At 45.7% G+C, this 14,657-nt stretch overlaps 1 protein-coding gene and 1 long non-coding RNA gene across 2 annotated transcripts in view; one reads left to right on the top strand and one right to left on the bottom strand.

The window, feature by feature from the left end:
• Positions 1-3,710, bottom strand: part of LOC121929178 (adhesion G protein-coupled receptor B1-like) — a 159,635-nt gene extending 155,925 nt beyond the window's left edge. The window contains exon 1 of the mRNA XM_042464487.1: positions 2,907-3,710. The gene's annotated coding sequence lies outside the window, so the exon portion shown is untranslated. The remainder of the gene's footprint in view (positions 1-2,906) is intronic.
• A 73-nt stretch (positions 3,711-3,783) lies between these two features.
• LOC121929462 lies at positions 3,784-10,106 on the top strand. Its single transcript, XR_006103674.1, has 3 exons — positions 3,784-3,907; positions 6,427-6,674; positions 9,529-10,106. It is a non-coding gene; the product is annotated as an uncharacterized LOC121929462 (long non-coding RNA).
• The last annotated feature ends 4,551 nt before the right edge of the window (positions 10,107-14,657 follow it).

Here is a 14,657-nt window from a genome sequence, read left to right as displayed (position 1 = left end):
AGTATAAGGGAACAAAGGTCTTCCCTTTATTGGTTCCTATGGCCAACACACTACACAAAGTCCTTCCCTTTTCAACTGCAGATCAAGCAGTGCAAGGAGAGAAATGAAGAAGATGTGCTTGGGGGTGAGGGAGCCAAATAGGAAGAGACTCCGATACTGGTGGACATGGATCCACACCACTTCTATGCTAGGCTTCACAAGCCTAGCTGCTCTCTGTCCCCATAGAAAGAAAATGGTGCCATTCTCTGCCACTAAATTGCTTGGCTTCCAATCTGGGGAAGCCAAGTCCAGTCTCCTTCCTGTTAAGAATTCTTTTTTTTTAATTGAGGGGAACTGTTAAGGAGGGTTCAATGCCAGGATCCACAAAGCTGTTAAGCCGAAGCAAAGGGTTCCTGGCTGGTTGCCATCAGTTAAGCCACTGCTTGGCTCTGGTTTAACTGGGTGGTGAACAGCTCCACTGAAGAGTCTTGCTTGCTTGCCTCCTTCCAGACAGCTCTCTCCTCCCTGATGCAAAAAGCCCAAAGGGGAAGAAGATCTCTTCCTTCCTCCCTCCCTCCCTCCCTCCCTCCTTTTCTTACCATTCTCCTCCATGAGGACTAGAACCCTGAGAGCTGAAGAAGCCAATGCTAAACCTCAAGTCTTGGTTTATGAGAACTGCAAGGGAGGATTGCAAAAATTAAAAAATAACTAGTGCACCCTAGATGTAAGGATCTGGTCTTAAGAACAGTCCATTCTTTTCTTCCCTCTCTCTGTTTGCAAGCGGTCCACAAAGCAAGGAGCTGGACATTGGGGTTTGGTTCCTGTCTCTCTCCACCTTTTATTCTTCCCTCCACCTTTTTGCATCAACAGGTAAAGCGAGGGAGAACCAGGTCTGCCTTCCCAATTTGTAAAGAGAGAGAGAGAGAGGGAAGTGGCTTGGAAATAATTATCCCCCAAGGGTTCTTCTCTCTAAAATGTATCCAAGAAAGGGGAAGCTGCTGGATTTGGCCAGAGAAAGGAATGCCTTTCCTTCTTTCCCTTCCTCCTTGGAGCAAGAACTCCTTGGTGGTAGTGGTGGTGGTCTCCATGGAGCTGTGGAAGAAACCCTCTTTGCTCCAGGAGCCAAGCTTACAAGGAGCCAGTTGGGTTTCGAGTGCTCTAGTTCTGGGCACAGCCTTTGCCCAGAAAGAGAAGAAATTGCATCCCTCTTCCTTGCACCGCGAATCGCGCTTTCCCTTCTTTGACCTTGCTTTGATATTCAAGGTTTGGCCCTCGTCTTCAATGCCTTCAGCACACTGGCCTGGGGTTCATCCAGGGGTGGACAGGGACGCAGGGCAATAAATCTCTCTGGAGGATGGAGGGAGGTGGGGTTGCCCTCTCCTTTTAGCCAAAAAGAAATACACATGGGAAGAATAACCACCAGTCCAACCGACCCACCTCGCTTTGGATGAAGGAGATGGTCCTAGATGTTAGGAATAGCTGTAAAGAAGACTCAGCCCCTACAATTCCAGTCCTATTTCTCATCCATCCATACCTGTCCCCCAAAAAACCAAGTCCTGCTGAGACTGAGGTTGGACATTGGAAGAATGGGCAAGGTTTCGCCTCTCAAAGCGATGAGGGAACTGGACCCATATGGAAGTGTAGTGAGGGGGATCAGTACACCTTTTTCTCCAGATTCATCCTCTGCATGAAGGGAGGTGTCATTTCTTTGCTGGCCAAAAGAATTCCCAAAGCAGCAAGATCTCCCTTCTAGGAGGCATCTGCTCAATGCATCAAGTGAGTGTATATGATTTCCCCGCGCTTGGAGGGTGAAAAATGGCTTTCTTTGTGGAGCATGGAAGCTCTAGTTTCCACACCACATCTCAGGAGCTCAATGGGACTCCTCAGGAGCAAGCTCCGTTGCTTTCAGCCCCCGCGTGCCTTGGTTGAAGGCACCTTTGCTGGCTTTTCAGAGGGTCTGCTTTCCAGAGTTTCTGAAGAGGTTACTCCCTCAAATTTGGGGTTGGTGGGATAAAGCCCCCAGAAAGGGGGTCACTTTTTTCTGGGGAGGAGGATCCAAGAACCCATTTCTCTCTCCTCGTTCTCATCTTTCCTGATAAAGGATTGAACAAGTGGAGATGTCAGAGGAGCCTCATTCTCCCAGAGGGTAAACGGGTCCGAAAGAGAGGAGATCCGCCCAACATCGTCTCCCTTCCTAGCTTTACTCACGAGTAGGTCCACTCCCAGCTAAAAGGAGGCTGGGAGGTTGGTGGCCTCTTGGCTTTGAACCCAAACGGTGCCCACTGGTAGCTTCTGGCTTTCCACCCAAGACCAAGTGAGATTGGTAGGGTTTATTTTCCAGTCTGGGGGGCTCAAGGAATATTTTTGATGGGGGACCACATTAGCACCAGTTAAGTTCTATAGTTCCCCCTTAAAAATCAGATTTTGCAGTAAGGAGGGAACGTCTTCCATCTCTGCCTTCGGAAACTGGACCGTTAATTCCACATCCCCCAACTCTCCCCTCCATCAAACACCAACAATTCAAGTCAAATATATTCTAAGGATGCCCAAAACCATCCAACTGTCCCTCTTTGTCCAAAGTTGGAATGGAAGAGGGGTCGAAGATATATGCATTTTTTAAAAAGTCGGGGATGGATAAAAGATGGGTAAGGAACTCCCGTCCGAGAGAGAACGAGAGCCCAACCTTTCCCTCTTTAGCTTCGCTTCCATATATTTTTGTAGCAAAGGACAATATCATGACCATCCTTCTCTTCTTTCCACGTTGTAGCCCCTCAAGCAAGAACAATTATTTCCCCCAGCTCCAAAGCCACACCAAATACATCAACTCAGAAAGCAAGCTTCTTTTCCAAAATACATATATAGTTACAAGAAAGATTTCTTGCTTTGAAAAGACATACATATATAGGAATGATTTTTCCCCCTCTTACCTTTCAGAGCCTCCAGTGCCTTATATCCTTTCCCCCAGTTGGGTCCAATTCCAAATGGAAACCATCCACAAATCCAGAAGGAAGAAAATGGCCATTGGCTAGGGAAGTCTGAACGGGTTTCGGGGGAGGAATCAAAACAGGGGGTCTCTCTTTTTTTGGTTCTTTCCAATCCACTATTTTTTCCAAAAATATAAGCACACACAACAGAGAGAGATGGAGAAAGAGAAGAGACAGGCCAGCCCCTCCAAACTTTGTCACCCAAGGGTGAAGGCACCCTTGCAACTTGGTCTGGATGGAAGATGGGCAATGGAAGAGGATGGGGGAGGATGATGGGGATGGTGGTGGGTGGGGATGATGGGATGTGCAAGGCAGTCAAGGCTCCTCAGTCCAGGGAAAGGGCTCTCCTAGCCAACCAGGGGAAGCTCCAGAGAAAGCCAGAGATTTAGATCCAGGACGTCGGAAAGCTTGCACCGCCTAAAAAGAGACAGATGAATGGCTTCAGTTTCTTCCCCCCCTTTGTTTGCCCCTCTTGCTCCAGAGGAGACCCAAAGGGGCCCAGATCCAATGTCTTTCCACCACCCTCTTGCTTTTCCTTCGCAATTTTTTCCTCTTCCTCCTTTCCTTCTGCTTGATTTTCGCTTGATTTTAATTGTCGGCTTTTTGGGTTTCGCTGCTGCTTCTTTTCTTCCCCTGCTGGCGGTTGTTCCTACTACTACTAGCCTCTCTGGGTAGCCAGAGGCTGCATTAAGGATTACATCAGGCTTTTTATAAGCTTTCCAGCTCCGCACATGAGAGAGAGAGAGAGAGAGAGAGAGAGAGAGAGAGAACGGAGGGAGGAAAAGGAGGGAAGAAGGAGGGAGGGAAGGAAAGAAGGGGTGGAGAAAAAGAGAGAGCGAAAGAGAGAGGATATGCGAACGGCTCTCTCTGGCTGCTCTTCTCTGGGGGACCTGGGAGCGATCCAGAGGAAAAACCCCTCCTTTGCTGGCTTATCTGCGTAGATGGTGGGTTGGCCTTTTGCTCCATCTTTTATTTTTTGCTTTTAACCCCCCCCCCCCAAATTAAAGGAGCGATCCAGCAAAGGTTCAAAACATAATAATAATAGGGAGAAAAAACTGGCCAGATCCATCGATCTCTGGCATTTAGGAGAGAACTTTATTTCAAATCCTGGGGAGAAGGAGAAGGAGAAGAAGGGAATGGAGGGGAGAAGGACACACATACACACTCTACGTACGTACATGCAACTGCTGCATCCGCTGCAGATCTAACCCGGTTTGGTACCGCTTGAACTGCCCCGGCTCCCTGCTCTTGGATTAAGGGCACTGGGAATAATAGTAGCCCCCTCCGCAAAGGAGGACAGAAGGTAGGAGAGGAATGTAGGACTGGCGGAAATGTCAATTGCTTCTGAGCTTCTTTCCGGACGGGAGGAGGTAATGGAGGACATGCCCTGGAAAAGGAGGACATGGGGGCCACCGTAAACCCAGGGCGAAATGTAGGGCTCCTCTCTCTTAAAACCCTAGCGGGAAGATCAATTCAGGCTCCTGAGCCATGCTCAAATCAGAGGACGTTTTTTCCCCTTCCAATTCTTCCCGGACTGAAGGTGCACGTGGAGGGCATGCCCTGTAAAAGGAGGACATGGAGAGCCCACCCTCCTGATCCCATCCCTACTTCCCAGAATTCCATAGCAGGGAGCCCTGGAATTCAAAGCAGTGTCAAAGCGGGTTAGTTCTGCAGTGCGGACGCAGGCCACTGATGGAGAAGCGCTCTGCCTGCTCTGGTTTCCCAATCCTTTGTTGGTAATCCCAGGTGAAGTCAGGTAATCCTAATCCTGGGGGGATTATTGGGAGGAATGGAAGGATGGGGGCGGATGGGGATTGAGTGGGGGGTTCTCTGCAGCCAGAGAGTGATGAGAAAGAAGGGAGGATGGAGATAGAGCTGGACCAGGATGGAGAGGGAGGAAGGGATGCAGGGACCAAGCAGAGGATGGATGGAGGCTACTCCAGCATCTCTGCTTCCCCAGCTCCCTTTGGAAAGAAAGGCTTTAGGGGGCAAAGAGACTGAGAACTGGGATTTTTGAACACTGGGGAGTGTACTGGGAAGGGGGGTGTATTGGAGGGGGAGACTGGGTCCCCTTCGCTTGGAGAGCCAGCCAGAAAGGGATGCGTAAAACTGGTCCAGGGGATGGAGGGTCCTTTGGAGAGGTGGTCTCTCCAAAGGATGGGGTGCCCCTTTGAGAGGTTCTTTCTTTCAATCTCGTGACCTCCCTTCCCCACCCCCAGCAGCCCCAAGGAAGGTTTCCTTCCCTTCCACCCCATTGTCCTCTAGGGCAGTGGCCTCCCAAGGGTTGGTGTCACTCGATGTGGTCACCCATGGTGTCACCCCCCTCCATTGACATCCTCCCATTTCACACCATACACAATGCTGTGCTAATAGTTGTGACATCGACAAACGAGCCAAATTAACAGTATACCTTCCACTTACAATATCATCTGCACAACCTAAATGCATTGACAGATACACAGTGAAGATTTGATTTAGAATGTGATGTTGTTTTCAAAAGTTTTAAAAGAAAAAAATCAAAAATTTCAATTTCTTAAAGCATTTTAAAGGGAAGCAGGGCCTGTTTCTGTCCAAATGTAGGTGTTTGAGGAGCAGTGGTGTCACCCCCCTTTAAGGTGTCACCTGGTGCAGTCCACAGACCCCCCACCCCACCCCAATTGAGGCCACTACTCTAGGGAGCAGGAGGGAAGCCCCAGCATATCCCTCCTGAGACTCACCCTGGGCTTAGGCTGACCAGATGACCTCCTTTCCCAAGGCCTGCCCAACATTTCCACCTCCTCTTCAGGAGGCATCCCAAAATCTCTTCCATTTGGAGCATGGCTCAGAAGCCTGAATTGACATTTCTGTGAGGGTTTCCAACTTTTCTTTGGTCATGCCCTACCTTTTTCTGGATGATTCTATTTTTTCATCCTCCTTTGCAGTGAGGACATCTGGTGACCCTGGGCTTGGAGAGGACCTTGCCTTCCCCAAGGCTCCCTTTCTTCCCTTGTGCATCCCAGGGTTCCCTCTATGGGATGTATGTGTGTGTGTACACATGCACACACTCACACCCTCCTCCTCTTCTTCCTCCTCTTCCTCTTAGGGCAGGGTGACCAAGAAGTCCTCCTTTTCTAGGTTCCCAATTTCCACCTTCTGCCTAGGAGGCATCTCAAAATGCCCTATAATTTTGAGCCAGACTAAGAAGCACAAACTGATATGGCTATGCCTGTTTTTTAAGCTTTTATTAGGTCACACCCTCCATTTTACTAGGATGCTACATTTGGCAGTGCCTTGTCCTCCTTGGCAGTTATGCCATCTGGTCAGCCTGTCTTCCAGAGTCCCAGAGATCAAAGCAGCTCCTTTCTCCTTTGGCTTGCCCATGTTCAAAATATCAACATGTGGATGCATCATACACAATGGTGTATTTGTGTCTAAGAGAGAGAGATGGAGTTGTCTGAGTTCAATGTTTCCTTTTGTTTTTCAGAGGTGGAGAGAGGCCAATGCCTAAATTCTATCATCAGTCCCAATTAAAGAAGACCTATTGACTCAATGGGATTTTGACTCCAGTTGAGACTAATCTATAGGATTCAGGTCAGTATGTCCTGTGGGCCATGGTTAAGAGAGGCAGTCTAAAAGAATCCCAAACCCAAGATTAGGTCTTGGTGACCTGACAGACTTCCCCAGCTGCACAGCTCTCTGGATGTGTTGGACTACAAAACCCATCACCTACAGGTAACTGAATGTTCATGATGGGGCTTGAAAAAGCTGCATGAAAGCAAAATGCAAAGCAACAGGGAATGTTAAATTACATAAAAGAGGAAAGAGGAAAGAAAAAGTAAAAAGAAGCCTCCGTTCCCCATTGCTAAACCTCCACACACATCATGATGATGATGATGACGATGATGATAATGAAAACCCTAGGTCTTTTAAATGACTACACATTGATTGAATAGACAATTTTCAAACTCAGATTTTAAAATAGATAATAAAAATATTTCCAAATTAAAATAAATAATCATCAGTTCATCCAGCTGAACATCTTGGAGGTGGGCTTTGTGGTGTGTGTGGATGAATTCTCCCCTTCAGCCATCCTCCTATCAAATGTAAGGGATGATGAAGCTGTGTTAATGGTGTGTGTCTGTGCGTCTGTGCCTAATCTGCTGTCCATGTACATCTCACATAGACCAATTAAACCTGTTCCCATGGAGTTAAGCCAAATGAAGCCCATCAAGTGAGTCTCTTGAAAGAAACATATGTCACCGATCTTGCTATATGAGTGTCATCCTCCTTATCTGTTGCTATCCACTACTTTGCTGAAGAATGGTTTATGGATTTTCCACTGGCCTCTACCTCCACCTTGGGATTATCACCGTTTCTGAGGAAACGGGATGGATGTTCAGAGAAATAAGCCTCACTTTCCCTAAAACTTACATAACTAGAGGCATCAAGAAGAACATCCAAGCCAGAATCCTTAGAGTCTCTTACACATATGTAAGTTCCCCCTACAAAAGCAGTTGGACATTTTTGTCCAATGCAGAATGGCTGCATTCTGTCCTTGGCAATGGAAGCAGAGTGTCTCATTCAGGGTTGCTGTACATGGTTGAGCATTGTAAATGGTGCATGCGTGTTGCAAGTGGGTGTCCATTACACATTGAGATACACATATATATTTAGTTGTGCGACTTCACTATTAACTACTGAGGTGGTGTGACTCACCTACTCTGCATTTCATGATGGTAAAGCCATCTATCTCCTCTATATAGGGTCTTAGATGTAATGTGTGCTGAGACTATTGTTATTATGGGGGCCTTGGAGTCTCTGCTATTATTAAGAGTCCATACAGGGAAATACTAGTCTTCCTTATGAGCTGAGCAATGCCAGCTCCTTGGAGAAACCACAAGACAGGAGGAAGCCATCACATATGTGAGTAAGGCTTGGACCAATCCTACTGCTGAAACAAAGCCATGCGTTGGGGGGGGGGAATGATTGTCATTTCAAAGATGCAGATGGAATTGTACATGATATATGAGTTGTACCATGGAATTGTAATTTCAGACATCATCCCAAAGGTAATCTAGTTCAACCCAAAGTTCAACACTTCAGGAATCCACAGCAAAAGCACCCCCTACAGATGGACAGCTAACCTCTGTTTATACAAACTCCAATGAAGGAGAATCTTCCACCATCCATGAACATCTCTTACCATCAGGATGGTCTTACCAATGAATCATTTTCATTAATTTTTTTCAGCATATATTTATTTCATTTATTTATTAAGTTCAGGAATCCACAGCTGCACTGTCCCTGACAGTAGCCATTCAGACTGGCTTGAAAGACCACCAGTGAAGAAGAGTCCACCAGCCTCCGAGGTAGTCTGTCCCACTGTCCAACACGTCTTAGATACACACTAAATTAACATTTAATTTGAATTCCCCCCTCCCTTTTTTTATAAGACAGGGTTGTGTGGTTAAGCTGTCTATGAACCAAGCTATTGTACAACGTTAGCACATGTTCCCGTTGATATGTTGTTGCTGCTGCTTTGCACTTTCAAAATCCACTTGGATGTATTATTTCTTTCTTATGCAGGTTTTCTGTCATCATCATTATAACTCATTGTTTATCCACTTCTGAAGTCTGGCTTCAAGTGTATCCACAGTCATAAATATGACACTTCAACACTCCTTTGAATGCCATGGGCCCAGTCTTGGGATCTATAAGTTGGTGAGCCCTTTGGAACCTTCTAGAGCACTCCCAGGACAGCCCATTTCTGCCAAAGGTTAGATGTTTTGGGAGCGGTGGTGTCACCCTCCTTAGGGTGACACCTGGTGCAGCCTGAATCCCCTGCACCCCCCTAATGATATCCCTGGAATAGGGTCGCCATAGGGTTGCCATAGGTCAGAACTGTTTTGAAGGCACACAACAACAACAGTGTAGTTACAATAAGACCTCACCTAGTGTCTAGTTCTGGACACCATAATTCAAGAAGGTTGGTGAGAAGCTGGAGTGTGTCCAGGGGAGAATGACCAAAATGGTGAAAGCTCTGGAAACTATCAAGCCCCATAAGGAGTGGCTTAAGAACCTGGAGATGTTTAACCTGGGGGAAGAGAAGGTAAAGGGGTGACATGATAGCCATGTTTAAATATTTGAAGGAATGTCATACTGTGGCTAGAGCAAGCTTGTTTTTTGCAACTCCAGAGACTGGGACATAGAGCAATGGATTCAAACTACAGGAAAAGGTAGAACCTCTTGATGGTAAGAGCCATTTGACAGTGGGATGTGATGAAATCTTCATCTTTGGAGGTCTTTAAACAGATGCTGGATGACCATCTATCAAGAGTGCTTTCGTTGTGGATGCATGTATATAAGGGTGGAATACCAAAGAGGTCACATTTCCAAGCTCTGTTTTCCCCCCTCACCATTTGCACATAAGCTCACGGTGAATATATATGTATGACTTGGTTCTGCTGTTGTTTTGCTTTTTGTATTGCTTATTCAAGTGGGGTGGGGGTCTCATTTCAGGGCATTTGCCTTTGGCTCAGTGCCCTGCTCCCCGCCCCCTAATTCTGGGCTTCCTCTTTTATTTCAGTTTTACCCTGCCATTCCCCCCTCCTCATGCTCAATTAGGCCAGCAATTACATGGTCTACTGTGTGCAGAAGAATGGTGGCCTGGGCTCCCGACAGTGAATCCCTCCTCACAAGACTTTGCCAAGCCATTCGCAGCCTGACTGCAGAAGAGAAACTGAGGATCTGGGGCCAGGGAGGAGGAAAGTGACTGTGGAGTGGGTGGGTCTGGGCAGCATGGAGATTGGCTGAAGTGTCTGTGTGCGTTTTAAGCAGCAAACAAAATTCATGCTGCGTGCATGACGAGAATGTCAATAGTGTTGCATTTTCTTTTTGGACAGTGGTTTGCCTATCCCTCCTTCCCACAAATCCCTGCTGTCTTTGGGTTGTTGTTTTTTTCACACCCTAAACTCTTTTAATTACCAGAGGTATCTCAGCAACACTGTGCATTCTCTCTCTGAATGTGTGTGTGTTTGCATGTACCAGTCCCTCAGGTTCTATGGGGCCAATTATAAGTGAACACTGCAAGTACAAGTATCGTGGTTTAAAAAGTTAGCAAAGATTTACTTATTTAAACCTTTCTATCCCATTGTTTAGTATGCACTATCAGGGTAGTGTACAATATAAACAACCTAAAACATTTCCAAATAAAAACCGTTCTACTTGAACTTGTTGTTGGTCAGAATCCTGCATCATCTACTTTTGTTGTTGTTGCTGTTGCTGTTGTGTCCTTCCAGTCATTTTGAATTTATGGCAACCATAAGGCAAACCTATCATGGGGTTTTCTTGGCAGGTTTCTTCAGAGGGGGTTGCCATTGCCATCCTCTGAAGCTGAGAGAGCATGATTTGCCCAAGGTCACCCAGCAGGTTTCTGTGGCCATGCAGGGAGAGGAGATTTGAACCCTGGTCGCTAGAGTCATAGTCCAAGGCTCAAACCACTGCACCATGCCAGCTCTCATGTTAGCTATTTAGATAAATGTATTTAACTAAGTAAGCCAATGTGTTATAGTGGTTTGAGAGTTGGACTGTGGTTCTGGAGAGCAGGGTTTGAATCCCTGCTTGGCCATGGAAATCCACACCAACAGGGCACCATCAACATGGTAGAAATTTGCAAAGCTACCAAAGAATCGTCAGCCTAGGATCAAAGGAAACATAAGCCTTAATGCAGCAAAGCAACACGTTCCACAGTGTACTCACAATTCAGTTAGCATTTGGGGGTCTTTACCTGTTTGTGGGGAAAGCTGGGCTTTTGAGTGTTCCATTAGCTTCAACTATGCTTCCCTGAGATACAGATGAGTAGGCAAGCACACCTACCAACATTTCCATCAGTTCCAAGATCCACTACCAGAGTGTCCTGCCTCGAAATAACTTTTCACCCTGAAAGTGGTTTTCACACCTTCCTCCATACAGATTATCTTACTGATTGTGGATTTATCACCTACAATCATTTTCAGGTTCTTTCTGATGCTGTCCTACTGAAAAGGAGCTCCTCAGCTGCACAGATATCCTGCAGAAATTAGGAAAGTGCCCAGGTGAGCACACCTCTGGCCCCCAAAGAATGGGTAAGAGAAACCCAAGCCAAGCCAGTCCCAAACCATATTTCTGGATTCTTTATTCAGGGATTCAAACATCCAGGGTTTGAAAATAATTTTTTAAAATATAAAGAATCTTTGATTTTGCCGTTGTATATAAGAGACACCATTATACTATCCATTGTATTTATTGGAACGTGAATATCCATGGATTTTGGTATCCACAGGGTGTCCTGGACCAAACCCCAGTGGATACCAAGGGCCCACTGTATAGAGTGATAAACAGAAGTTTGGTTTATGCAGGCCAAAGTTCAAAAGTAGAAAATAGTCCTGAGCAGAATCCAAAGCAAGAAGGGGAATTGCTAGAAAGATCATTCCAGAAATATGTAGCAGAACCAGAGATGGCAGAAAGGGTTGCATGGAGGTTTGGGAGCTGTTGCTCTGCAGCAGTGGAATGACCTAGATCTGTGTTGGCGAACCTATGGCACGTGTGCCAGACATGGCACGCAAGGCCATTTTCTAAGCACATGGGGGGTAGGGAAGAGGAGGAACAGGTGCATGCATGGTCCTCCTCTTCCAACCATCCCAGGACTTCAGTTATCTCCAGAGAGGCAGCTGAAGGCCTGGGAGGGTGCGATGGGAAGAAGTCCCACCCCAAAAGTCCTGCCCCTGGAACTGGGTAACTACTGGAGCCAGAATGCCTTTTAGTTTAGGCACTCAGTCCCCAAAAGGTTTGCCCTCACTGGCCTAGACTGGGCTAAATATATCCAGTAGATAACCATCCCAGTTAGACCTCATTAGCGCAGTGTTCTGTATCTAAAATGGACCAGGGCACTGTTTGACCTTTTGCTCTCTGCACTTTAATGCTCACAGCTTCAGCATGTGCCCTTTGCTCCTCTTCCTTAACTCCAGCTGCTGTCTGGGGTGGGTCAGAATCTGCCTCTGCCAGTGCAATGGCAGGACTTCCATTTTCCCTAGGTTCCAACAGGACCCATCATCCTGGCTTTTATGCCCCCCTTCTTCATCTGAGCAGGCTTCCTCCAGGTAGGACATGACAATAGGTCACTGGCTTGTCAGACTTAGGAAGGGAACTATTATTTAGAGTCAGAAGCCCCTTGTAATCCAACCTCTCTGTGTCAGATTCCTCAAAGAGTGTGTTATAACATTCACCAAACCATGTAGTGATTTATAAGGGAAAGGGGAAAGATTATATACTCCATTTTCCCTCTCCTGTGGGTGAAATTTGGTGAGAGGAATGTTCAATGGAAAAGTTAATAGTGAGAAAATAATTTAAAAGCCATGTTCCTGAGCACAACTTTTACATATATGTGGGAGCCACTAAACGCCACAGATCAAAGAGAGCTTGAAAGTTTGCAAACAGTCATTAGACGTCTTTTCTGCTGAAATAGCAAAGGTATTGTCACAGTTGGGATTTCAGAAACAGACCTAATGGTATGCTGAGTTTCAGTTACCCCCTTTAAGTAATATGATGAGCCATGTAGCCTGTCCCTCAGATAGATGCATCCCTTTGGGTAACACATTTAAAATTCAGATGGAAATCTGGTGTGGACTTATCAACTTGGGAGCCAGCAGGTATCAATGGCTTCAGGATGCTTCAGGACAAATCCTCAAAAAGATAAAATTTGGTGAGGCGGACATATGATGAATGGCCTCTCAGGCTTGTGCATTTGTCTGTGATTATTATTAGCATAGCCATCAGCCATAATTACTATTAACATTGTTTATTATTCTGTACTGATGTCACAGCTATCCCTGGCCATTCCTCTGAGGACCAGACAGTTTATCATCATGGGATGAGATCCAATTTCAAAAGCGACATTCAAACTACATATTTTAACTGCTTGATTGATGTTCACAGCAGTGTGTATTCAACTTGTCTGGTGTTTCCTCTGCTCAGGCATCCTGCCCTCCCCAGACTGATGGCTAATTATTTTTACAAAGTTTTGAGACCTCTGCATGGTTTATTATGGCTGACATCTTCTTGAGCAGTTACAGATATGTACACTAGACGTATTCATTAATAATTGTTTGTAACAAAAAGCTATTTGTTCAGACTACATGCAGAAAATATCATAAGAAGAGCAGATTTAGATTAAGATGAAAGAGGAGTGAGGACAGGAGGAAGGAACATCAACAATGTAAGATATGCAGATGACATCATATTACTAGCAGAAAACATCACAGATCTGGAATAACTACTAAAGAGGATCAAAGAAGAAAGTAGAAAGGCAGACTTGTTGCTGAATATAAAGAAAACAAAAATAATGGCCACTGAGAATCTCCATGTTCATAATTTCATGTAGTTAAAGTGAAAATTTGGTGAGATGTAATGTTTTTAAAGAAAATTTTAAAAGAATAGTTTTTAAAAAACAAATAATTTACAAAAACCCAAGACCCCTCCTTTCTCCTCCCACTGAGTTTTGCCCCCATCACACCATCTCTTCAGCATGTTTGTTTTTTTTTTGTTTGTTTTTTTTTATTTATATACAGTGGTACCTCGGGATACGAAATACCCAGGTTACGAAATTTTCGGGATACGAAAAAATCCCATAGGAAATAATTGTTCCGGGTTACGAATGTTTTTTCGGGTTACGAAAAAACTTTTTGTGCTTTTCGGCGCTATTTTACACGGAATCGCGGCTTTTCCCCATTAGCGCCTATGGCATTTCGGCTTACGAAGGCTTTTCGGGTTACGAAAGCGGCCGCGGAACGAATTACTTTCGTAACCCGAGGCACCACTGTACCACTATTCCAAAGATCATAGCGGTGAACAGCAAGTAAGCTAATTAGCAAGTAAGCTAATTTGCCCCCAACAGTCTGGGTACTCATTTTAGCGACCTCGGAAGGATGCAAGCCTGAGTCGAGCTTGGGCCCTTTTGCTGGTCTTGAACTCGCAACCTTGTGGTTTTGAGTAAATGGCTGCAGTACAGGCATTTAACCACTGCGCCACCAGGGCTCCTTTAAAGGGATGTTAAAGGGATGTAGGTGAATGCCACACCTGTTTCTGCCCAAAGACAGATGTTGGGGGAGCAGTGATGTCACTTCCCTTCTTAGGGTGTCACCTGGTGCAGCCCAAACCCCCAGTACACCAATTATGCCCCATCTACATTTGGAGTGTATTGATTGTGGCTGTACAACCCATCCACAACTGTGAGTGTCAGGCACATTCCATCTGCATCTCATGTGCATAACAGGTGCATTTCATGTGTGTCACATGCAATGACATGGGCAGTGGTTCAACATGTTGATTTCCACAACTTAAAAAGAATGCAGGCATTCTGCTTCAGACCAAAATGTTCAGTTGACTCCATGGGGGAACTTACATATCCATAAAACACCCAACAGGATTCCTGCCTAATTAATTAATTAAGTTGGCAAGACACATCACTACCTGTATTCTTCCCTAATTAATTGCATCATCCTAGGAAGTAAGCTCCATCAGTTTCAACAGAACTGTGCCCTTGAGCTCCCTCTCTGCTTGTGATGCTCCGTTTCTTTGAATTTAAGTACAGTGGTACCTCGGGATACGAAATACCCAGGTTACGAAATTTCCGGGATACGAAAAAATCCCATAGGAAATAATTGTTCCGGGTTACGAATG

This window comes from Sceloporus undulatus, chromosome 4 (genome assembly GCF_019175285.1).
Source record: "Sceloporus undulatus isolate JIND9_A2432 ecotype Alabama chromosome 4, SceUnd_v1.1, whole genome shotgun sequence".
NCBI lineage: Eukaryota > Metazoa > Chordata > Lepidosauria > Squamata > Phrynosomatidae > Sceloporus > Sceloporus undulatus.
The sequence above is the reverse complement of the archived record's forward strand: the minus strand, read 5'-3'. Positions and strand labels throughout refer to the sequence as shown.